Below are 24,681 nucleotides of genomic sequence, written 5' to 3' on the forward strand. Positions count from 1 at the left end.
TATTTTTATATTTGACATTTTCTTCAGTTTACATGACACAGTGTATACAGAAGCAGATTGGACTAAGATTGTGGACAAATGTACTGTTAGCAACCTTTCCTGAATTATTCATCAGGTTTTGCTTATCTGCCATATTTTACCATCTGTTTCCTCAATTTTATACATCTTAAATCTGGAAATACTCCAATGTATAATTTTAATGATGAAATGCTTAAAAAAAAACCTGGTGTACCACATACTCAAATTTTACAAATATAATATCATGAAATATATCTATGAAAATGTTTCTACATTATTTAACAAACTTAGAAGCATGTAATATTTAGAGTTTTGATAGCAAGTAATCATAACAATCTAAGCTATTTATAAAGAAAATTAGACATTAAATAGGCCATTATTGAATTTATAGCTTGATACAATAGATAGATGGATTCACGATTACATAACTCTGAATGTAAAGAAACAAGCAATACTTTCTAACAAAAACAAAACACCACATACACACTTGATTAGAAGGCATGGTATTCTAAGAATTAGGTTTTTTAATTGAATATTTTATTTATTTATTTATTCAAACGTTATCCCCTGTCCACATTTCCCCTCTGGAAACTCCCTATCCTATCCACCCTGCTTCTATGAGAGTGCTCCCTGCAACCACCCAACGACTCTCGCCTCATGGCACTGGCATTCCCTTACACTTTAGTATCTGTTCTTCAAAAGAACAAGGGCCTCTCCTCCCATTGATGCCAGACAAGGCCATCATCTGCTCCATAGGCAGCTGGAAGCATGGGTCATTCCATTTGTATTCTTTAGTTGGTGGCTTAGTCCCTGGGAATACTGGGGTGTCTGGTTGGCTATTGTTCTTCGTATGAAGTTGCAAATCCCTCAACTCCTTCAGTCTTTCTCTAACTCTTTCATTGGGATCCCCATTCTCAGTACAACGGTTGGCTTTAAGCATCCACATTTGTATTTGTCAGGATCTGGTAGATCCTCTCAGGAGACAGCTATATCCGCAGCCTGTGAACAAGCACTTCTTCACAACTGTAATAGTGTCTGGGTTTGGTTTCTGTATATGGGATGGATCTACAGGTAGGGCAGTCTCTGGATGCCCATTCCTTCAGTCTCCGCTCTACTCTTTGTCCCTGTATTTCCTTTAGACAAAAGCAATCTGGGTTAAAAATTTGGAGATGAGTGGGCGACCCCACACCCCAATCAGGGGCATTGACTAACCTTTGTATATTATCTCTACAGGTTCTCCCTCACCTTTGTTGGCCATTTCAACTAATCTCATCACAATTGCGTCCTAGGAGACTCTTGGTTTCCTAGCCTCTAGGACTTTCTGGTGGATATCCCCAGGTCCCTATCCCCCATTGCTAATTAGCTCTGTTCAAATACCTGAGACTCTGTATATCATCCCTCTCTCCCCTCATATCCAATCATGTACCCCCCTTATCTCCCTCCCCTCCAATATTCCTCCCAAGTCTCTCCCACCCTCTACCTAACTTGAGGATTTTGTTGCTCCTGCTAAGAAGGATTAAAAGACTGAAGCATCCACATTTTGGTCTTCCTTCTTGAACTTCATATGGTCTGTGAATTGTATCATAGATATTCCAAGTTTTTGAGCTAATAACCACTTATCACTGAGTACATACCATGTGGGTTCATTTGTGACTGTGTTACAATACTCAGTATGATATTTTCTAGTTCCCTCGATTTGACTAAGAAGTTCATGAAGTCATTATTTTTGATAGCTGAGTAGTACTCCATTGTGCAAATGTACCACATTTTCTGTATCCTTTCCTCTTTTAAAGGACATCTGGGTTCTTTCCAGCTTCTGGCTATGAAAAATAAGGCTGCTTTGAACATAACAGAGCATGTATCCTTTTTGTATGTTGGAGCATCTTTTGGGTGTAATCCCAGGTATGGTATAGCTGAAACCTCAGGTCCCATGTTCAATTTTCTGAGGAACCTTCAGACTGACTTCCAGAGTGGTTGCACAAACTTGCAATCCCAGCAGCAATGGAGGAGTGTTCCTTTCCTCCACACATTTGCCAGCATCTGTTTTACATGAGTTTTGATCTTAGCCATTCTTACTGGTGTGAGGTGGAATCTGAGGGTTCTTTTGATTTGCCTTTCTATGATGACTAAGGATGTTGAACATTTCTTTATGTGCTTCTCTGCCATTTGGTATCTGTTAGTTGAGAAATCTTTGTTTGGCTCTGTACCCCATTTTTAATAGGTTTATATGGTTTTGTGGAGTCTAACTTCTTAAGTTCTTTGTATATATTGGATATTAGCCCTCTATCAGATGTAGAATTGGTAAAGGTCTTTTCCGAATCCGTTGGTTGTCATTTTGTGCTATTCACAGTGTACTTCACCTTATATAGGCTTTGCACTTTTAGAAGGTCCCATTTGTCAATTGTTGATCTCAGAGCATAAGCAAAATCTCAGGAAGTTTTCCCCTGTGCCAATGTGTTCAAGGCTTTCCCATACTTTCTGTTCTACTATTTTGAGTGTATCTGGTATTATGTGGAGGTCCTTGATCCACTTGAGCTTTTTACAAGTAGATAAGAATGGATTGATCTGCATTCTTCTACATTATGACCTCCAGTAGAACCACTTCATTTGTGGAAAATGTCTTTTTTCCCAGTAGGATGGTTTTAGCTCTTTTGTCAAAGGTCAAGTAATCATAAGTGTGTGGGCTAGTTTCTGGGTCTTTAATTCTATTTCATTGATCTAGCTGCCTGTCTCTGTACCAATACCATATAGTTTTTATCACTATTGCTCTGTAGTACAGATTGAGGTTAAGTGTAGTGATTCCCCCAGAAGTTCTTTTATTGCTGAGAATAGTTTTTGGTATCATGAGTTTTTTTGTTATAACAAATGAATTTGCAAATTGCTCTTTCTAATTCTATGAAGAATTGAGTTGGAATTTTGATGGGGATTAAATTGAATTTGTAGATTGCTTTTAGCAAAATGGCCATTTTTACTATGTTAATCCTGCCAACCCATGAGCATGGGAGTTCTTAACATCTTTTGAGATCTTCTTCAATTTTCTTCAGAGACCTGAAATTCTTGTCATACAAATCTTTCACTTCCCTGGGTAAAGTCACACCAAGGTATTTTATATCATTTGTGACTATTATGAAGACTGTCATTACCCTAATTTATTTCTCAGGCTATTGATCCTTTGAGTAGAGGAAGGCTATTGATTTGTTTAAGTTAATTTTGTGTCCAGCCACTTTGCTAAAGTTGTTTATCAGGTTTAGGAGTTCCATGGTGGAACTTTTGGGCTCACTTAAGTATACTATCATATCATCTGCAAATGATATTTTGACTTCTTCCTTTCCAATTTGTATCCCTTTGACCTCCTTCTGTTGTCTAATTGCTCTGGCTTAGACTTTGAGTACTACCTTGAATAGGTAGGGAGCTAGTGGACAAACTTGTCTAGTCCCTGATTTCAGTGGGATTGCTTCAAGTTTCTCTCTACTTAGTTTGATGTTGGCTACTGGTTTGCTGTATATTGTTTTTACTATTAAAAGAGATTGAAACAGTTATTAAAATTCTCCCAACCAAAAAGAGCCCAGGACCGGAAGAATTTAGTACAGAATTCTATCAGATCTTCGTAGAAAACCCCATACAAATACTGTCCAAACTGTTCCACAAAATAGAAACAGACAAAACACTATTCAATGCCTTCTTTTTTACTCATTTTAATGTGACTGACACAGTAACATCTCTGTTCTAAGACAACCCTCAACTCTGCCAAAAGGACAAATAGAAATAAATGTCCTCCTTCCAAACAACCCTGTCAAAGTAATGCGTTGTCTTGTAAATAACAAAGAATAAGTAAGTGATGTATTTAAATTTTTCTATCTTTCTCTGTCCTCATGTTTTTCCTCCTGCTTTAATGTGTAATTCCATATTGACTTCTCTGTATATAATTTGTTGATTTGTTGGTTTATTTGGTTTGTGTATGTGTACATTTACGTGTGTGTGTGTGTGTATGTGTGTATGTATGTATGTGTCTGTATGTGTGTGTATGTGTGCATGTGTGTGTGTTTAAAAGAACTAATCCCATGTAGGCTGTGTTTCTCAAGTTTACCCTGGGCAATGCCTGCCTAGTATTCTGACTTCCATTCAAACTTCCTGGGCATGGACTGTGACCATGTGACAAAGTAATAGTCCATCTTATTGATAGTTAAGTATTGCATGTGATATATTTAACCTATATTAATTTTCCACACTGGGCATAATTGGTCTCATGTAACACTAAGTCTTCTTTTCTTTTTTTTTTTTTTTTTTTGGTTCTTTTTTTCAGAGCTGGGGACCGAACCCAGGGCCTTGTGCTTCCTAGGTAAGCACTCTACCACTGAGCTAAATCCCCAGCCCCTAAGTCTTCTTTTCTTATTTAGCAAATAATTTTTTATTTGAGATACTGACTTTATTAAAGTCATAAAATAAATTTTTTAATTCTTTAATCTTTTTTTACAGTCTAGTCTTTATTCCCTTCCCAGCCTGCCCACTGACTGTTGCTCATCCCATTCATCCTACCCCCACCCCCAACCCCTGTAACCAACCTTACCCTACCAGCCCTCAAGGGTTCAGTTCAAGCCTTCAGTCTCAAGGGTTATGTGTGTCTTCTCTCACAGAGGCCAGACCAGGCAGTCCTCCGGTAACACCGAATCTTTTAATCCCATAATAGAACGGAAATTCAAAACTAATTCTAATTAATGAAGAGAAGGCTTTCAATGGCACAAGGATTTATAATACTGAGGTATGTAACCCTGATCAACAACACACCCCCATTGTAATCACTCAAAACTCAAACAATAGTTACCTCGAGTTTGTTGGCTGACTCAACTCTACTAAGCGGTTTTGCCCTCCTGATAGAGGGAGGCCCTGCGATGTTATACACAGGTTTGTTAGAGATGATATTGGGTGGTTCCCAATTACAGAAGATTGGGTCCAAGACTATAAAATGGCCGTGACCGAGATGAAAAACTCACCTCATTTCAGTCAAGATGCAAAGAAAAATGGGGCAGGCAAGAGAGGACAGAGAAAGATAGAATCAGAGAATTTAATTCACACAAATTAGCATTTTAACAAGGGGGGATGAGAGTTAATAAAAACTCTCAGTAGAGGAAGATATAGCATCCCTTCTGGGTTCATTGCAACATTGTCCCATTTTAAAAGCAGAGTGTAGCCTCATCAAACACTAACCTTCCTAGCATCTTGTTGTGCTTCATGGCCTCCTCTCTTTCTAAAGTATCCAGAGTAAGGCCATGTGTTATAGCACCAAAAATGTCTTAAGATAACCATTCAGATGTTGTTTCCTCCATATATTTAAGCATGGCTAGCATGTTATATCATCAAAATAATAATGAATGTTCAATAATTGGATTTGAATTCTTCAGATTCTCCAACCTTTGATATTAACACTAGCAAAACTATAGCAGTGTGTTAATAAACACATTAATCACCTATCCTATGTATCAATTGTATTGAATGTATGCTCAATGGCATAATACAATTTTTGACTTGTTTATTTTTTTAATGGTCTGTTGAGAGTTTGAGTCTCTTGGTTTTTATAAGCATATTATAAAAATTCACTATTACATCAATATGTAAATGTTCTGGCAATCTATGATATATTTTAACTTTTCTGAATTTGCTTTGTGTGTCCACTTATATGCTTTATACATTGGTATCATTATGGTACAAACTACTAACTATAAGCATGCTTGTGATTTCTTTTGTAATTAATTCATTTTATGCTTGCTGTAAAATTGCTTCTTACATTTAGATCATTATTCAGTATGGAGTTTGATTTCATACATATTATGAAGTAGGATGCTAAATTTATTGTACTCCATAAAAATAGCTAATTATTTCAATATGATTTATTAAATAGTTCTTCCCTCTTCCCAACTGATTTATACACATCAATGACATATTTATGTGTGAAGCTTCAGTTCTCTGTTCTGTTCCATTGATCTATTTGTTTAATCTCACATAAAACCACCCTATTTTAAAACCACAGAAGTATTATATATCTTGATGCCTGGCAGAGAAAGTCTTCACCATATTTTCCTTCAAAATTGCCTCGATAATCTTTGACTTTGTTACACTTCTGTATGAACACTAAAATTGACTTTTTCAGTTACAAATATACATGTGCATACATAAGATTTTCTTCAATTAACATTTCTTCTTCCAATAATTTATTTTAAAGGGGGATTACTAACTTACCAAATTATAACAAACATAAAAGGTTGCATTTTATATATTTAGCTTTCTTTTTATGTTCTTCATTACTAGAATGAGATACATCTCTGGCCCCTCCTCAGCTCTGTGGTTCATTTGTGAGCTACATAAAAATGACTTATATACTATCCATATAGTATAAATAGAGAGAATAGAATTTATTACAGAAAGCAGGAGATACTCATGAAGTAGGAGCAGACAAAGGTGAAAGATCATTTTGGAGAAAAAAGTCACCCTTGATGGATGAGAGGAGCAAGGGCCACAGAGATGCTTGTGGTAACCTACATGTTTAAATAAACTTAATACAATTTTGTTTTATTAATATCAATTATTATTTTTACTAATATGTTATTATCATATATTTATTATGAACAAGTATGGGATATATATATACATATATATATGTATATATATATATATATATCCCATTTCATGGTCATTTTTTTTCTCTTTGTTGTTCTTACTGTGAGTGATACATTAATATTTCATTGCAGTTGCTTACAAGAACCTGAACATCTTACCTGGGTCTATACAATGGAAGGAATTATTTCTCTTCTTACCAGTAAATTTTAGGTTCTCATTAAATCATTAGGTTGCCACTTCAAATAACACCTTTCTACCTGTGATATGATGATTGCCTAACCTATCTTGTGCAGGTCTTGTATAGGAAATCAAAATCACGATGTGCTCAAGAGTTTGATAGCTGTGGTATGGCCTGAAGGAAGCATTCTACAACCCAGGTTCTTCTTCCACTTCATAGATCCTTTCTTCTCTTTCTTCCATAATGTTTAACATGCTTTAAAAGAGGACGTGTTTGTGGCTAAGCATTCAACCATCACTCATTCTCATCACGTTGAACAGTTGGTCTTATCAACCAAGAGTTAAAAATGTCCACTGGAAAATGAAAATTCTCTAATGAGAGGGGTCATGAGAAGTAATCTTAAGGCATAGACATAATTACTTAGAAGGCAGTTTGATAGACACAGAATGTCCAATCAAAACTACAGGTTTTCTATAAGGTTCTACACCTTTCCCAAACATAGACTGTTTGCTATGTTTATAGTCCTAGTAGACATGTGGAAGCCAGAAAGGCAACATTCAAGAGTTACACTCATCTTACTATCTGGGCTCACAGAATCAAAATCAAGTTGGCAAACTTGACAGCAAACCTTTTTCCTTGGTGAGCTATCTTGTCAGTTCTTTCTCCCTTCTTTTATATAATATTTTAAATTCTCAGGAGTGATAATTATAATTCTTCTCTCCTTAAAAATCACTTAGCCTTGTTGTGGCACCAGTGGAAGAGGAAGCTCTTGGTCCTGCCAAGGTTGGACCCCCAGTACAGGGGAATATGGGGGCGCAGTAAAGGGGATGGATCGGGGAGGGGAAGAGGTTGGGGGCTTATGGACAAGAAACTGGGAAAGGAAGTAACATTTGAAATGTAAGTAAAGAAATATACTAACAAAAAAGAAAAAAGATAAAGAAAAAAAGTAAAAAAGAAAACATGGTAGCTAATTAAACAACAAAGAGCTTGAAAAAGAACACCCTGTTGATAAAACCATTGAAATGACTAGAAGTATTCTCTGTGATGTACTTACAGAATGTTACATTGACATCAGCTCACCCTCAATTCTGCCACCATCAAGCCACTTCCGTACAACTTCTGCATCCAATATCCCCCAGCACTGCTATAAATGAGCATGAGGATCTTCCAAAGTCATTTTTCAAATAATTTTAGTGTGCAGACTAGTAAGAACTTTTACCTAGGCTATCACTTCATAGCCAAAAGGCAGAAGAAAACTTAAGATTATTATGTAAAAAATACAAAAAAAGGAAATACAGAAATAAATAATTGATATAGACAGCAACAAGAGAGGCTCAGAATAGAGCTTGGTAAAATGTTCCACTCTATGATGGAAAGTTCTTGTCCTGAGTCCCTGGTTTACATGGAAAAACATTGAGTGGTAAGCAGCAGAGTTGAAAGGCCCATGTCTCTTAAGTTAATATGGAGCCTATGACCTGAGTTCATAGGTGTGGGTCTCTTTATATAAAATTTGGACTCATATAAGATAAAATAGCAAGTAGAGATAAGAAGTAAAGGGGTTGTCTTTCTCCTTTTGTTTTGTTTCTTTATAGGCATTTTCCCAAACACTTTTTTCCACAAAGGTGATATTATAGAGATGGAACAGCTGCATCCAGGACACTCACCTTCAGCCTGTTCCAAAAGATTTACCTCCTACAGGCACTCCTCCACTTTACAGTGAGTCTAGATGTACTTTACACTATTGTCTAACATAAGGAAATAAAATGTCCTTCTAGTTATCACAAGAAGTCATGGAAACTTCAGTGTGGTCAAAAGCTAAACCATTTCCTTACTGGATGTTATGCGAGAATTAGCCTGTTAGTAGATGACACTGTCTATGCCTCAGCATCTACTTGGGGTGCTGGGAGTTCAGTCAAAGTCTCAGAGCTGGTCACAATCAGTCACTTGAGAGCATAAAGGAGACCGCCTCTATCTACCTGTAAGTACATACAGATGCCTCTTGATTAAAAGAGCAAAGGACTCAAACAGTTGTAAGACCACATGTGGACATCAGTATCAATATTCACAGCTAGGAGAATGAAAGCCATGTTCTAGAGTATGAAAATGAAGAATCTAGAATAAAGGCATGAGATACTACCTGGACACTGGAGAAACATAAAAGCTTTTACCTGAGTATTGCTAAGGGTGAGATTCTAGTGATACCAAGATTAGACAACAAATGGAAAGGGAGAGTTATCCGAAGATTGGATGCAATGTTTGTCTTTAGACCAATAATGTTATCTCTCAGACATTTCTCACTTTAGAGGTCAATGTGGCTGAAGAAGCAGAAGAGAATGTAGCTATGTTGGTGAGACTGGCAACAGGAAATCTAGGGTGGATGATAAAATGTAGTCAAATGTCATCACATTTTTCCAGCCAATGATCTCTGATATCCGCAACAAAGAGGATTGCTGAGGTAGGCAAAATTACTCCCTTTTATTGAAATTGTATAAGTTTTACATATGCATGTGTATTCAAATTATTTTTCCTCAGGGACATAAGTGAGAAACCCATGGTCTTTAGCTCAGTAAGAATAAAAGTTGCTTAAAAATGCTTGACATGAAGAAAACGTTTTTGAATGTAACTCAAGTCTTACTGAGGGCAGAGAACTGTCAATAAAAGAAACTGCTAACACACACACACAACATAAGTTTAATAAATAAGGGATAGAAGTGATAGACTAAAAAATCAGCTATAACAGTGGTTTCCATCCTCAGAGACATTTAAGTCTATAAATTATTATACCAGATACCTAATGTAAATGCAGAGTAGGAAATTGATAAAGATATAAAAAATGTAAGGAATAGAACACGTTTGAGAAAAACCTACTATTTATTACCAATGCCAGAAAAGGTAGACATCATGTAAGTGCCCCACAAAAAATAAAAGCAAAATTCTCTTGGCCCACAGTGTTTTGAGTCCTATAGCTTCTCCTCTTTCACTGACATAATTATATTCCTGGGAGCACTTTATTCTGTCATCTTTAAAAGTCTCTGTTTATACTATGCATGTGCCCCTGTTGTGAATTTTTTGTTTCAAGACCCAGGAGCCTGAACATTTTAGCAGGTCCATCTGAACTCTGACCCATGTCCATCATACTTACTATTTTAAAATTGTGTAGTATTTAATGTTTTCAGGGCAGTCCATGATTCAGAGTTTGTGAAGCATTTACTTATGCTATGTTAGGACTTTTCAGTGATGTGATCTCTGTGAATTGCACACTCATTTTTTGGATACACATCTGGAAAACTATAAAAATATCAGTTAAAATGTTTAAAAGAAGCATGCAACTGATGTTAGGATTAGTTTTGGAGTAAACCTTTTTTTTCCTTTTTTTGCAAAGATCTTAGTTATAGATTAAGTTTCAAAATGAAGCAAAATACTTTTATATGACTATTGCTGTGATGCAGAAACCTAAGGCTCAGAAAAATATGTGTATGTGTGTGAGTGTGTGTGTGTGTGTGTGTGTGTGTGTGTGTGTGTGTGTGTGTATTACAATTACAGGTCAGGTAACCTCACAGAAGAGAGTGGAAACGTAAGATTTGAAGAAAATTGGTATAGTCATAGAGAAGTTGTTTTTTTCAGGCTTGACATTGGCCATTAAGAGTCATATAGGTGGAATAAAAAAATCACAGTGAGGGCAATATTTAGAGTTATGATAAATGGACTGCCTCTTAATTAGTAGAAGGAGAAAAGAGAGAGGGATAGAATCCTTGTCTGGAGTGACTAGGGTATCTGGTTAAACTAGCTTCGATGCTTCCTTGCAAGGTATTTACAACCCTACAAAGAGTCTTACATCATATACATTTATGTAAACTGAATTCTGAGTTAAAATTGTTTCCTTGACTTGTATTTTTCCTGGAAGTACCGACTCTCAGTGAAGGCCTAGTGTACAGTAAATGGGAAAAAGTTAAATAAGAGCTCTCTTACCTGGTTAGTGTCATTACTGCTCATGTTGGCCTGATTATTCTGAATAGTATATTCTTGACTCCTTGTTTGCTAAAAATAAACTCTAACCACTTTATCTATTACACTGTCTTATTTGAAATCTTCTCTTTGCAGAACACAAAGATTGAAATATTAGGGGAAGAAAATGAAGGTCATTTGACATACCTTTCCATAGCCTATCAAAGTTTCAGTTTATACTACTAAGGTTTGAGGCTATAATGGATTTGGAAAAGCCTCTGGAAATAGTAAAATAATTTAGAGTTTGAATTAAGTCACTTTTGTGTAACAAAAGCAAGCCAAACCAAACCAACTAAACCACAGAGAAAACATTACAAGTATTCATGAAAGTTTTGGTAAAAAATCTCTGATATCCTTAATGAGTTATTTCCCTATAAGTAGTTGGCCAGAGATGCCCTTGTAGCTGACCACAAGACACATTTTTTGGATGTTGCTATTGGTGTTATGCCATAACTAGATTGTAAACTTTTAGTGTAATACTGAATATACCCTGTGAACTGTTCTCTGGATAATGAAAAATCAGGAGAAAAATGACTTTAAGACCTTCCCAAGCAGGTATCATTGTTAGTGTCATGATTCGCCATGCATGCTTTTGAGAAAGAATTGCCAACCAAAGTTCTTAGATGAAGGGGCAATGTGTACACCAACCCAGGCTCCAGTGGATGTGAGAAAATGTAATTATACATCTATATCATACCTTGTTAGCCTACGGAAGCATTAGAGGAAGTGACAGACGAATGTGAGAGCCAGGGGAGGGGTCACTGTTATTTACCTGTAGGCTCTAGGTGAAAACATACTCAAGAAAGGAGAAAGAAGCTCGGAAAGCTCAGGAAAGCATAGCTCTTAAGATGCAGAGATCACAAAACTAACATGGCTTCTAAGTCTGCTCGCAGACGTAAGTGGCAAGCACTTCCACGGCATTGATGCAGTTCATGGAAACTTGTCAGCAGTGATAATTTTTCCAAGTCCTCAGACATGCTGCAGTGAGGCATTACAGGATGCAGTTGCTTGAATAATTCATAATTCTATAAGTAATCCCAAAGAACAAATAGGGTAATTAATCTGCACTTAGGTAACATCATTTTTTAACAGTCTGTCATTACTCTGCATCTCAAAAGAACAAGAATTTCCGTGAGATTCGACATGAAAACCAAACCAATCTTCCTAAATCCACCTAAGTGTTTACTTTCAAATTTTATTGCCCTTAATAGCTAAATATGTCCCACTCATCTCTGGGTTTTTAGATATTTTTTGATGTACAATCTTTTTATTGGATATTTTATGTATTTATATTTCTTTTTTCCTGTGTTTTCATATTCTTTTTTATCTTTATTAACTTGAGTATTTCTTATATACATTTCGAGTGTTATTCCCTTTCCCGGTTTCCGGGCAAACATCCCCCTCCCCCCTCCCCTTCCTTATGGGTGTTCCCCTCCCAACCCTCCCCCCATTGCCGCCCTCCCCCCTCACAGTCTAGTTCACTGGGGGTTCAGTCTTAGCAGGACCCAGGGCTTCCCCTTCCACTGGTGCTCTTACTAGGATATTCATTGCTACCTATGGGGTCAGAGTCCAGGGTCAGTCCATGTATAGTCTTTAGGTAGTGGCTTAGTCCCTGGAAGCTCTGGTTGCTTGACATTGTTGTTCATATGGGATCTCGAGCCCCTTCAAGCTCTTCCAGTCCTTTCTCTGATTCCTTCAACGGGGGTCCTATTCTCAGTTCAGTGGTTTGCTGCTGGCATTCGCCTATGTATTTGCTGTATTCTGGCGGTGTCTCTCAGGGGAGATCTACATCCAGTTCCTGTCGAACTGCACTTCTTTGCTTCATCCATCTTATCTAATTGGGTAGCTCTATATGTATGGGCCACATGTGGGGCAAGCTCTGAAAAGGCGTTCCTTCGGGCTCCGTTTTAAACCTTGCCTCCCTATTCCCTGCCAAGGATATTCTTGTTCCCCTTTTAAAGAAGGAGTGAAGCATTAACATTTTGATCATCCATCTTGAGTTTCGATTGTTCTAGGCATCTAGGGTAATTCAAGCATTTGGGCTAATAGCCACTTATCAATGACTGCATACCATGTGTGTTTTTCTGTGATTGGGTTACCTCACTCAGGATGATATTTTCCAGTTCCGACCATTTGCCTATGAATTTCATAAAGTCATTGTTTTTGATAGCTGAATAATATTCCATTGTGTAGATGTAGCACATTTTCTGTATCCATTCCTCTGTTGAAGGGCATCTGGGTTCTTTCCAGCTTCTGGCTATTATAAATAAGGCTGCGATGAACATAGTGGAGCACGTGACTTTTTTATATGTTGGGGCATCTTTTGGGTATATGCCCAAGAGAGGTATAGCTGGATCCTCAGGCAGTTCAATGTCCAATTTTCTGAGGAACCTCCAGACTGATTTCCAGAATGGTTGTACCAGTCTGCAATCCCACCAACAATGGAGAAGTGTTCCTCTTTCTCTGCATCCTCGCCAGCATCTGCTGTCACCTGAGTTTTTGATCTTAGCCATTCTCACTGGTGTGAGGTGAAATCTCAGTGTTGTTTTGATTTGCATTTCCCTTATGACTAAAGATGTTGAACATTTCTTTAGGTGTTTCTCAGCCATTCAGCATTCCACAGCTGTGAATTCTTTGTTTAGCTCTGAACCCCATTTTTTAATAGGGTTATTTGTCTCCCTGTGGTCTAACTTCTTGAGTTCTTTGTATATTTTGGATATAAGGCCTCTATCTGTTGTAGGATTGGTAAAGATCTTTTCCCAATCTGTTGGTTGCCGTTTTGTCTTCCTGAACCCCATTTTTAATAGGGATATTTGTCTCCCTGCTGTCTAACTTCTTGAGTTCTTTGTATATTTTGGATATAAACCCTCTTATCAATTGTAGGATTGGTAAAGATCTTTTCCCAATCTGTTGATTACCATTTTGTCCTAACCACAGTGTCCTTTGCCTTACAGAAGCTTTGCAGTTTTATGAGATCCCATTTGTCGATTCTTGATCTTAGAGCATAAGCCATTGGTGTTTTGTTCAAGAAATTTTCTCCAGTGCCACACTTTTTCTTCTCTTAGTTTGAGTGTATCTAGTTTGATGTGGAGATCCTTGATCCACTTGGACTAAAGCTTTGTACAGGGTGATAAGTATGGATCGATTTGCATCCTTCTACATGTTGATGTCCAGTTGAACCAGCACCATTTGCTGAAAATGCTATCTTTTCTCCATTGGATGGTTTTGGCTCCTTTTGTATTTATATTTCAAATGTTATCTTATTCCCTGGTTTCCCATCTCCCACTTGCTTCTTCTATGAGGATGCTCGCCATCCCAACCACTTATACTCACTTCACCAGCCTAGCATTCTCCTACACTGGAGAATTGATCCTTCACATATCCAAGACCCTCTCCTCCTAGTGATGTCCAACAATGCCATACTCTGTTACATATGCAGCTGGAACCATGGGTCCCTCCATGTGTACTCCTTGGTTGGTCTTTCAGTACCTGGGAGCACTGAGGGGTGTAGTTGGTTAATATTGACGTTCTTCCTATGTGTTTGCAAACCTGTTCAGCTGTTTCAGACCTTTCTCTAACTCCCCCATTGGGGTGCCCATGCTCATTCCAATGGTTGGCTTCAAGCATCCTCACCTGTATCAGTAATGCTCTGGCAGAGCCTCTCAGGAGACATTCAAATCAGACTTCTAGCAATATGCACTTCTTGGCATCACCAATAGTGTCTGGGTTTGTCTATTGTATATGGGATGGATCCCCAGGTGGAGCAGTCTCTGGATATCCTTTCTTTCACTCTCTGCTCCACACTTTCTTTCTGTATTTCCTGCTTTGAATATTTTGTTCCCCCTTCTTGGAAGGACTGAAGCATCCACATTTTGGTCTTCCATCGTCTTCAGCTTCATGAGATCTGTGAATTGTATCTTATGTATTTGGATCTTTTGGGCTAATATTCACTTATCAGTAAGTGCATACCATGTGTGGGTGTGTTTTTTTTGTTTTTGTTTTTGTTTTTTTGGTTTTTTTTTTGTTTTTTTGGGTTTTTTTGTTTGTTTGTTTGTTTGTTTTTTGTCTTTTGCTGTCATTTTGTTGTTATTGAAGATCAGCCTTAGTCTGTGGTGATCTGATATGATGCATGGGATAATTTCTATGTTCTTGTATCTGTTGAGGCCTGTTTTGTGATTGGTTATATGGTCAAGTTTGGAGAACTTATCATGGGGTGTTAAGAAGAAGGTATATTCTTTTGTTTTAGGACAAATTGTTCTATAAACATCTGTTCAGTCCATTTGGCTAATAACTTCTGTTAGTTTCTCTATGTCTCTGTTTAGTTTCTGTTTCCATGATCTGTCCATTGATGAGAGTGGGGTGTTGAAATCTCCTACTATTATTGTGTGAGGTGCAATGTGTGCTTTGAGCTTTAGTAAGGTTTCTTTTATGAATGTAGGTGCCCTTGCATTTGGAGCATAGATATTTAGGATTGAGAGTTCATCTTCATGAATTTTTCCATTGATGAATATGAACTGTCCTTCCTTATCTTTTTGGATAACTTTTGGTTGAAAGTCAATTTTATTCGATACTAGAATGTCTACTCCAGCTTTTTCTTCAGACCTTTGCTTAGAAAGTTGTTTTACAGTCTTTCACTCTGAGTTACTGTCTGTCTTTGTCTCTGAGCTGTGTTTCCTGTATGCAGCAAAATGCTGGGTACTCTTTATTTATCCAGCCAGTAAGTCTATGTCTTTTTATTGGGGAATTGAGTCCATTGATGTTAAGAGATATTAAAAATAGTGATTGTTGCTTCCTGTTACTTTGTTGTTAGAGGTGCAATAGAGGAGTTTCCCATCTATTATCCTTTATAGGGCTGGATTTGTAGAAAGATATTGTGTAAATTTGATTTAGTTATTGAATATCTTGATTTCTTCATCTATGTTAATTGAGGGTTTCAATTGATAGAGTAGCCTGGTCTAATATTTCTGTTCTCTTAGCATCTGTATGACATCTGCCCAGGATATTCTGGCTTTCATAGTCTCTGGTGAGAAATCTCGTGTAATTCTGATAGGTCTGCCTTTATATGTTACTTGACCTTTTTCTCTTACTGCTTTTAATATTCTTTCTTTGTTTTGTGCATTTGATGTTTTGACTATTAAGTGAGGGGAGGAATTTCTTTTTCGGTCCAATCAATTTGAAGTTCTCTAGGCTTCTTGTATGTTTCTGGGCATCTCTTTCTTTAAGTTAGGGAAGTTTTCTTCTATAATTTTGTTGAAGATATTTACTGCCCCTTTACATTGGGAGTCTTTACTCTCTTCTATACCTATTATCCTTAGGTTTGATCTTCTCATTGTGTCCTGTATTTCCTGGATGTTTTGGGCTAGTGGCTTTTTGTGTTTTACATTATTTTGGAAGGTTTTGTCGATGTTTGCTACGGTATCTTCTGGCCCTGGGATTCTTTCTTCTTTCACTTGTATTCTCTTGTTGATGCTTGCATCTATGACTCCTGATCTCTTCCCTAGGTTTTCTATCTCCAGCATTGTCTCCATTTTTGCTTTCTTTATAGTTTCTATTTTCATTTTTAGATCCTGGATGGTTTTGTTCAACTCCTTCACCTGTTCGGTTGTTTTTTTTTTTTTTTTTCTGTAATTCTTTAATGGATTTTTGTGATTCCTCTTTAAGTGCTTCTACTTGTTTACTTGTTTTGTCCTGTATTTCTTTAAGGGAGTTATTTAAGACCTTCTTAAAGTCCTCTATCATCATGATAAAATGTGATTTTTAAATCTTTATCTTGCTTTCCTGGTGTGTTTGGATATCCAGTATTTGCTTTGTTTGGGAAACTGGGCTCTGATGATTCCAAGTAGTCTTGTTTTCTGATGCTTACATTGCTGTGGTTACCTTTCACCATCAGTTTGTCTCTGGGATTAGCTTGTCTTGCTATCTCTGACAGTGGCTTGACCCTCCTGTATGTCTGTATGTCAGCACTCCTGTAGACCTCTTTTCTTTCAGTCGGATCTGGGAACAGAGAGATGTTCCTGGATTTGTGTGACTTGAAGCCTCTAGGAGGGTGGCTTAAAGCAGAAGAGTTGGTCTTGCCACTGCTCTCAGGCATGTAGGTGCTACTGGAGACTAGCTTTCAGCTCTTGATGCAGGCAGAGTTCTGAAGGTTCCTGCTCCTGACTGCTCATAGGTCCTTGTGCCCAGAGGGCACAGATGTCACTGGGCAATTTCCTCTTGGATCAGGAAAGTGGACAGAAAGTAGTTGTCTCCTCTGAGTTCTCTGGATTGTCCACACTTCTGAGGGTACAGCTCTCTCCCCCACAGGATTTTTTGCAAGGAGCTCTGGGACTGGTTCAGTTCAGTTCCAGATACATGCAGAAACCAGCAGGTTCCTGCTGCTGACTGCTTCTATATCCCTGTATCCAGAGGCACTATGCAGTTTCCTTTTGGGCCAGGAATGTGAGCAGAAGAAGGCAGAAGTGGTGGTCTCTCCTGAGGTCTCAGGATTGTCTGAACTTCTGGATGTTTAGTTCTCTCCCCCATGGGATTTGGGTCGATGTCCTCATTTTTAAAAGCTGAATGGTTACTCCATTGTATAAATGCACCACATTTTCTATATCCATTCTTCAGGTGAGGGATATCTGTGTTGTTTCCATCTTCTGCTTATTAAGGATAAGGATGCTATAAACATAGTGAAGACTATGTTCTTATTGTATGGTGGAGTAACATATGGGATATGCATATGCCCAAGAGCAGTATACCTGGACTTCAAGTAGAACAATTTCTAATTTTCTAAGGAAACATCAGATTGTTTTCCAGAGTGTTTGTATCTGTTGCAATCCCATCAGCAATAAAGGAGTGTTCCTCTGTCTCTACATCTTCACCAACATGTGCTGTCACTTGAGTTAAGTTTTCATCTTAGCCATTCTGATTGGTGTAAGGTGTATTTTTGATTTGCATTTCTCTGATTACTAAAGGTGTTAACCATTTTTGTAAGTGCTTCTCAGACATTCAATATTGGTCTGAATTCTCTGTTTAACTCTGTACCCCACTTTTAAATTGGGCTATTTGTTTGTTTGTTGTTGGAGTCTATCTTCTGAGTTCTTTCTATACTTTGTGTATTACCCTCTGTTGGATGTAGGATTAGTGAAGATTCTTAATATGTAGGTTGCTACTTTTTCCTACTGGCAGTGTCCTCTACCCTACAGAAGCTTTTCAATTTCATGAGTTTCAAAATTGACAAATAGGACCTGATGAAACTAAAATTAGAGTGTTAAATTTTTTTCTCTTAATAATCATAATCTATTTCCACCTGTTTCATTCCTTACAAGTTTGTCTTCACACCCTGTAATGTATACCACCCCTGCTCTTGAGAGTTCCTCAGCTGCTTCTCTTTCCTTACAGGGATCCTCTTTCTGCTACTACATCTGATGAACATATGCAGCTTCTTTGAACATTTTTCTCTATTCAGCCCATTTACCATGTACTGCAGGATTCCATATTGCCTTGTCCAGTATATCCTCTACACAAATAAAAAGGTTATCTCTAAGAGCAATGGGTTCATGATTTACATTTCTAGATATTTTGGTTTTTACAGGCTGAGAGGGGACATGGTTATTAACCAATACCCAGAGTACTGCTTTTGAGTGAAGATATTTACATTTTCTTTTATGTAAATTGGAATAAGGTAGCATTTCTCCCTTTGTAAATTTGGGAGTTCAAAATGAAAGTACTCGTTAAGTAACTGTTTTATAGGGTAATATATTATTTAAGAAATGTCATGAGAAGTAAATGAAATAAGCTACTTAGTTAAAAATGCAATTGACTTCTGGCCTAGCAGCATTTGTTTTGTTACGTTTAGTTTAGTTTTGAGTTCAAGACAAGTTATCTGATGCTTTCAGCTAAGGACTTATGTGGTCACAGACATATACAATTTCTTAAAAGTTTTGATTAAATTTAAGTTCATATGAATTCAAGAGTATGCAAAATAATACATTCAAAATGAAAGTTATCCAGGTATGACAGAATAAATAAGATTTGGAGGTAAATTCCTGAATTAATGTGCTGTTATAGACTTGATGAAAAGAAGAAAATATTTTAGTAGAACTATACTACAGGCATAGAAATAAAGTTGGTAACAATTATTTATTGTGATTTTGCTTATATGGTAAAGCACATGGAGTTAAGGGAACTGAATCTCTTTACTTTCGTCAGTACTAATACAGCAGAGTTTACTCATTCCAGCTTGGAAGGAAGACCCGTATATTATTAAAAGTGTTAAAAATATCAAGCATGAAGCTTATAAAGTTCTAAATTTTGATAAGTGTGCCTAAATGGTTTAGGGCAAGAGTATATGCATTTCTCCAGGTACTATTGAAGCATTTGTAGCATGTTCTATTTCAGACTATAGTATTAAGATTTCTGGACATACAACGAATATATCCAGAAGAATATACTCTGAAGCACAGAGTTTATCAACTGACCCCAAAGAACACTTACTATGTTTATTATGTAAGACAGTCATCTGAGTTTTCTTTCTTATTTATTCTGAAATCTAACAGGAATTATTGAGTGTTCTACAATCAACAATTTCACTTGAACATACACCACTGGAAATTAAGAGATGTAACTTATATGCTACATATTACCTCTACTACAAAAAGTAAATATAACTTGGGTATGACTCTCAAATAACTAGGATAGGAAAAGTAAGATATTGCAATTAATTTAACAGTGACAATGCTTGGAAGAATGTGACATTAGGTCTGGGAATATAGTTCCATTGTTAAACACTTGTCTAGTAAGTGTGAGACCCTAAGACTAGTTCCAGGCATTATCCTAATATCAGTTGTCATGATCTTCATTATAATATGGCATTTAATTATATGTACTAGGTACAATAGATATGCTCTTTACCAATTTAATACTATTCTCTTTCCAGAAGTAATATGCTTCCTTTTGATAGGTCAGCCTTATGCTTTACTAACAATTGACCATGATTTGAGTTGAAATTGTCACCTACTTTTGTCCTCAAGTATAAATTGCTGATGTGAACATATAATCTTCTAGACCTTTCCATCAAACATACCATTAAATCATAATCAAGTGATATGATTATTATCATTCTGCCACATTTACTAAGTTTTTTGCAAAAGTATTCTAAATAGCTTAAGCATATAGATATTCATTCACAAATATTTTAATATGTAGCCCTAGAACACAGGGTTCATCCACTCTTCCTAGCTACTCATTGAGTCATTATATTATCATACCTAAAATCTCACAATTATCAAAGTGCATATAGTATTAATACTCTTAAATAAGAATGTAATTAGAAACTACTATTCTTAATAAGTTATTAGATCTCATAGATATGCTCCTATCAGAAATAATTCCTACCCTAATTATGTACTAGGCACTGACTTGCCTATGCTCAATATTATGCAGATTAACTCCAAGGTATATAAATAAGAAACTTTATATTTATTCTCCATAGTACATAATTCTTCACAATATTATCTGAATATAATAAAATAGAAATCAAATTTAAAGTCTTAAATACAGGTTTATCAATATTTGCCATAATAGAGTCAAATTGGGAGACAGACCCACTCTATCTTGTGACTGGACTCCATTTTTTAAAAAAAGGCCTGAGGACATGGCCTGTAACTGAATCCAAGCTGCACACAAGGTCCAGAACAAGCCATAGAGCTTTTTTCAGGCCTACACCCCAGTGTTACTCCCTAACAATGGCCAATCAAGATTAGTCTTGTAATACAAATATACTTTCAGATAATTTGTGTTTGTTCATGGTCTTGCCTCAGAGCACCCACCTGTGAGCTTACAATATTCATTCAATTAGATGCTTGTCAGGCTAAAAATTTCCCTCAGTTGCTCACCAATTTCTATAAAACCTTGACCCTCTGAGGGCTCAGGGCTTCAACTTCAATCTTGCTGCACTAGTGATTGTGGTGATCCCAAGGTCAAGGGTGAATAAAGACCCAAGTATGATTGCTTTGGAATCGGTTCTTTCACGCTCTTTTGTGGTTCTTGGATACTTTCTGTATGTACACAAGAACAGGTGATGTCATGCAACGAAGACATCTGAACTGTTAGAAATGATCATTAAATCATGGATATTAGTAATATTTTTCATTTTCAAGTCACATTTTAATGGCTGGAAATAGTAAATATTCTTTATGGCAAACTTATAGCATGTACCTTGTAGTTCCAATAAACATTCATTTATGTATTTTAAAATTTCTTGCTTATCCTGACTTTAGTTAATGATATTTCTATCCTTGAAAATTGTTGAAAAGTTGATATTCCCACTAAAATTGTAAACTGACTTTTCCTTTAAAAGAAACAGCATTTCTTCATCAGCTGTGGCTTAATTCATTAATTGAAAAATTAAAGAATGTGCTTAATTCCAACATTAATTATTAATTTCAAGTAGTAAGTCCATGAGTGTTCAATAGAAAATTTGTTGCACTTTTTATATACAGACATGAAATTTTACTGAAAATTATTATATGCAAATGAATACACATAGCAAATGGAATAGCCAGTTGTAGATATTTTTGTTAAATACTCTTTATCTGATCCCCTAAGAGAATGTGTTTTGTAACTTGTTTGAAGTAAGGAATACTAATTATATGGGAGATTAGAAATAAAATTGGAGAAAAGGTAAGTCAATTTTTCAAATGTTCTAAAAGTTACAATAAATGTCATTGAAGCTTAGTAAAGTAATATTTGCCTCCTTCTTAAAACTTCTGTAAAAATGATGGTGACCCAAGACCTCACAAATGTTCAAGGTCTATGCAGAAAGAGAGACTTAGATACTTTTTAAAATGTTACTTTAAATTTTTACTAGAATACAACCTATTTTTATACATGTAGTAATATATAGCACAGTGAATAAAAGAAAAAAGATAAATTATGACTGGTAATTTGTCCATCTATAATCTACCTATATGCAATGTGGATATATTTTCAAATATTCAGATATTCTGCGCTAAGTAAGGAAAACTTAGATAAGTCAGATTTCATCCCTTTTTCCAATATTTTCACATTAAATGTATGCTTCAGATTACCACTAGCCAGCTCACTTGGTTTGAGAAAAGATGAAAATACTTTGGCAGAGTTTTTACTTAAATAGATCACTGAAGTTTATCTCCAGACTTGGGAAACTAGCTGAAAACCAGGAATGAGAATCATAACAACTGTTGAACCGAGAGATGATTATCTGTATGTGGCTGCAGGACTCCTGAGAAATGACAAAGGCTAAGATGCTATCAATGCCTCCATTCAGCTCCAATTTTTAAAAGCATGTTCATGTTTTTTAGCTCTCTAGCATTTCTCAGACTCAATTGCTGTATCACACTCAGTACTATCACACCATATGCCGCTTTTCTGCCCTTTCACACTTTCCAAGAACACTCAAAAAACTGAAATCTATAGTCTGGGAAGTAAAAAATGCTCAAAAATAACCATCCAACAAAGAAGAGTGTGATAAATACCATAGGACAGGCACAGATAAGTACTGAGAAGGCAAAGAGATTGCTTCCAGCTGTGAGATTTGGGCAGAGAGTTTTAAAAAGTAAATAAAGATCGAGAAAGTAGATACTATGAATGCACAACTATGAAGAGAAAGGCATTTTATAAGAATACTGTGGTAGCAAACACAGCTTGTTAAAAAATCTGAATAAAGGCTCAAAATGGAGTAAGGTTAGAAGAAAGAACACGGCTTCTGGAGTCTAGATGCCTAAATTTGTAACCTTTCCAACTGAGGATATACACAGAACTGCTCCTGGTTTGTTTGTTTGTTTGTTTGTTTGTTTTGTTTTTGTTTTTGTTTTTTATTTTGTAGTATAAACCCTACCGTGCATAATTTTTGCATACTATCCAGATACCCACTAAAATATCATTTTTGTCACAGCAACCTTTTCAGCATTCTTATCCCTAAAAGTTCAAGTTAGGACTGTTAGTTTTAATTTTTTATTGAATATAAAATTTAGTTGTGGTTAAATAATTCAGAAATTCATTATGAACTTTTTAACCTCCATTCATCAAAGTTTGAACTGTATGTCAGTTCTTTATCACAGCTCAGTCTTTAGTTCATGGCAACACTGCCTCAGGGGAACATGTTGGTTGAATCAAAGCTAGGTTAAAGCCACATACGATTGTACATTTTACTTTATATTAATGACTAGGACTCAAGTTATGTTAACAAAACATAATTCAAGTTCCTAGATCAGAAGTTATTGATCTAAGGTATTTGTTTTCATGGCTGTTCTAACAATCTTCTCACTTCCATTAGAACAAAACAATAAATGAGGTCTTTCAGTCTTAGAGAGGATAATTCTGATATGTCTTGCTGGCATGAAATATTGAATCAGGAAAAGGCATGAATTCCTATATAAATGCACTGGGTAAATGTATTTTCTTACTATTGTCTAGAGGCAACCATCTGTTTTCCTTGGCTCATGGACTCATTGTTTTCAGTTCTAGCAGCATTGAGTAGAATCTCTCTTGTGCTACTAAATATCTGAAGGGTGTTGTTTCTCTAATTTCTTTCTCAGCCTGTTTATCATTTGTATATAAAAAGGGTTCTGTTTCTGCATTGAAATTCATAAGCAAAATTGGTTGAAGATCTCTCTCTTTGTTGGGTCTTTATGTGCTTTAGGTTTCAGAGTAACTGTGGCATCATAGAAAGAATTATGTGGTGCTCCTCTTTCTACTTTGTAGAAAAGTTTGACAAGTATTTGTATATGTGGTAGTATGAATATATTTGGCCTTGGAACTGGCATTACTAGTAGTTATGTCCTTTTTGGAGTAGAGGAGGCCTTGTTAGAGGAAGTGTGTCACAATGGGGGTGGGCTTTGAGATCTGGCTACCTTCCTGGAAACAGTTCTCTCCTAGTAGCCTTCAGATCAGCTCCTCCTGGGCCATTTGTGAATGAGTGATGCCATGTTCCTACCTTGATGATAATGGACTGAATCTCTGAATCACTGAACCTAAAAGACAGCCCTAATTAAATGTTGTCCTTTATGAGTTCTTGGGCATGTTGTCTCTTTATAGCAGTAAAACTCAAAGACAGAGACCCCCCCAGAGCTCTCGGGGACTAAACCACTAACCAAAGAACATACATGGAGGGACTCATGGCTCCAGCTGCATATGTAGCAGAGGATGACCTTATCTGGCATCAATGGGAAGAGATGCCTTAGGTCCCATGGAGACCTGATGCCCCAGTCTAGTGGAATGCCAGGATAAGTATCAGGAGGGAGAGAGTGGGTAGGTATGGGAGCACACCTATAGAAGCAGGGGGAGGGAGTGGGATACAGGGTTTGTGGATGGAAAATCAGAAAAGGGGATAACATTTCAAATGTAAATAAAGGAAATATCCAATAAAAAATTAACAAGAAAGAAAGAGAAAGAAAGAAAGAAAGAAAGAAAGAAAGAAAGAAAGAAAGAAAGAGAGAGAGGAAGGAAGGAAGAGGAAGAAAGAGATGAACAGGAAAAGAAAGAAAGAGTGGAAGAGGAAACCATGATATATAAGCAAAAGTCCTATAGAGTGAGGAAAAAGTGTTGAGACTATATGTTATTGAAAAAAGTAAAAAAATTCTTCAAATTATCATTTAGTTCATTTATTGTTGGATATTTACTTTTGGACTCAGGGACTGGCCTTAGAGTTAATGCAGTGGTTTGTTTCCCCAGTGAAACTACCTTGGAGAAAACCGAATTTTCTTTTGCAAGTGTTTATTAGTTGGGGATTGTCTGCAGGGAAGGGGAAATGTGTTCATTTCTTCTCTCAGCACTGGGACATATCAGGCACTGGCCTGAACAGACATATGCATGCTGCCACAGTCTCAGAACGTTCATTTGATGTG

Source organism: Rattus norvegicus, chromosome 7 (genome assembly GCF_036323735.1).
Source record: "Rattus norvegicus strain BN/NHsdMcwi chromosome 7, GRCr8, whole genome shotgun sequence".
NCBI classification, from domain to species: Eukaryota; Metazoa; Chordata; class Mammalia; order Rodentia; family Muridae; genus Rattus; species Rattus norvegicus.